This window comes from Hesperophylax consimilis, chromosome 8 (genome assembly GCF_061612785.1).
Source record: "Hesperophylax consimilis isolate HC1 chromosome 8, BYU_Hcon_1.0, whole genome shotgun sequence".
NCBI classification, from domain to species: Eukaryota; Metazoa; Arthropoda; class Insecta; order Trichoptera; family Limnephilidae; genus Hesperophylax; species Hesperophylax consimilis.
The window spans coordinates 31,375,700-31,378,474 of record NC_142843.1 but is presented as its reverse complement, the minus strand read 5'-3'; positions in this window follow the sequence as shown (position 1 = coordinate 31,378,474).

Genomic DNA, 2,775 nt, shown 5'->3' with positions numbered 1-2,775 from the left:
TTAAAATAAAATATATTAGATAGGTATATACTATTAGAAAATAAAAGGAATAAAATATATACTGTTATAATATGAAAAGGAAACAAAAGTAATAAATTACGTAAATCTACCGGGAGAATCGCGTGTATAATAATAATGTACGACACTGCTTGACAGTCCGATAACAATAATACAATAAAAATGTTTCAAGTGATTTTTCTAATTTAATTGTTTATCCCTCTTGCCGACTCCCATTCCTTGACGTTATCCTATTTAGATATTTTGCCAAAATTTCTTAAAAATTTAACCAATGAATGGGTGTCTCTAGGTATGCGCTATTCAATTTAAATACAACTATTTAAACTACTTGCTTAAATTAATTGCCATGAAATAAAATAAAATAAATTAACTGTCGTAATAAATCATTTGTCTCTAAATTGGTTAAATATATACAAACAGAATGATTCCAACTCTGCTTGCGAATCTCTTATCGACACACAACATAACATTTTAACCAACGCCATATCCGACACAACTAACAAAACAAAATGTCATGACACTAAAAAGAAATATCTCTGGCCCCCTTGAGATAAAGTCCATTTTTTTTAATCCCACAAAAGATAATATCCCATAATACACTATTTCAGCTGGTCTCTCAGGAAAATTGGTCAAATATTTACAAAAATAATGATCCCTTGCAAATCTTCTGTCGACACACTACATAACATTCTAATTAACGTCACATACGACACAACTCACAACATTAAAAAGCCATGACACTTAAAAAGAAATATCCCTTGCCCCCTTGAGATATAGTTCATTTATTTTTACTGCCACTACAGAACTAGACATTATAGAAATCATTTCAACATTAAAAAGTAACCATTTAACAAGAATAGATAAAATCTCTAGTAAAATTACTAAGCACTAAAAAGTTTTTTATTACGAAACCTCTCCAGCATAATATAAACTTAAGCCTCCAATCTGGAATATTCTCAAACATGCTTCATTTACCCAAATCAGGTGACAGATCAAATTCAAATCAGGTAACAGATCTTCCGCAAATAGTACAAGCCACTATCGCTACTGAAAAAAAATTCCAAAATCATTGAATAATGTAGTAAAACTAAGACTCCTCAAGTTCTTCGAGGATAATACAAACACTACTTCTGAATTTTCGTATGTATTGGATTTGTTTAAAATATCAAACAAAAACTTTGTTTTAAATTCGAAAGGACGTTCATTTGATTTAATTGTGAGCAACTTTGATTTGAATGTTTGCAAGTCTATTTCTTCGCTAGTTAGCGAAGATCCTTACCATCCATCACTGGACGTGGAGTTTCAATATATGAAAAAAAAATGTAAAAATGAACTAGTTAATGATAATAATAAATTTGTGAGTAAAATGCACGGGTGGAAATTCGAAAATGGCAATTTTAAACAGATTTATGATTACTTACAATCGCACGATTGGCAACTTTTGATGAATTTTAATAACGTTAATTTAGCCGTAGACTATTTCCATTCTACTATTTATAATTACTTTGATATGAGCTTCAAAAGGAAACGCATTCCGAAGAATAAAAGAAAGTATCCTCAATGGTTTTCCAATGAAATTATCAACGATATAAAGCTAACGTTCGGACATTTTAGAAAATGGAAGAAAACTGGACTAGTAAGAGAACGTGAAATGTTTTGTTGTCTTAGAGCTAAAGTTAAACGCAGTATGCAATTCGCCCATACAAATTACATTAACATCATTGAAAAAACATCAAATCTGATCCCAGGTCGTTCTGGAAATATGTCTCATCCAAAAGAAGTGATGGTGGGTTTGTCAACCATGTCACTTGGAATGGACAATCACACTCGGGAATTGATATTCCCGAAGCATTCGCGGACTATTAAATCGGTTTACAGTCAGCAAGTTACGGATTTGAGTTAATTTATACCGGGGAATTATACATCATCAGCAGCGCAGCATGTTAATATTCCTAACATCACAAAATCTGATATGTTAGCTGTAATTAAAAAACTCAAAGCGAAAACATCATTTGGACCTGATTTTATTCCGTCATTTTTATTAAAGGGTTGTATAGAGCCTTTATTGATACCCCTACTTTACATTTTTAATTTTTCTCTTAGCACGGGAACATTTCATAATTTGTGGAAGATTTCTAAGGTTACACCACTGTATAAGGATGGGGATAAATATTTGGTCTCTAACTACAGACCAGTAGCGATCCTCTCCTCTCTGGCTAAATTGTTCGAACTAATAATTCATAAATATATCTACGCCCAAGTAGAACCTTATTTAATAGACGAACAACATGGTTTTAGATCTGGTAGATCGACTGTGTCAAATCTGATAGTCTTAACGGAATATGTATCTCAAGATCTTGACGGTAACAACCAAGTTGACGTCTCAAACAACGACTTTGCAAAGGCTTTTGATACCGTAGACCCGCTGATACTCTTAAATAAATTAGACCGTTTTGGATTCTCGGTAAAAGTTTTAAATTTATTTGTAAGCTATTTATGAAGTAGACAGCAATACGTAACGTATGGTATTTCTAACTCGACGTACTTTCCCACAAATTCTGGGGTTCGTCAAGGGTCTAATCTTGGTCCTTTACTTTTTTCCATTTTTATTAATGACATTCATCATGCTATAAAGTTTGCGAAATTTTTGTTATTTGCTGATGACTTGAAGCTATTTTTAAGAATCCGGACCTTAGAAAACTGCGCACAGCTCCAGAGAGACATAAATGCTATCGTGGTATGGAGTGAAATTAACAA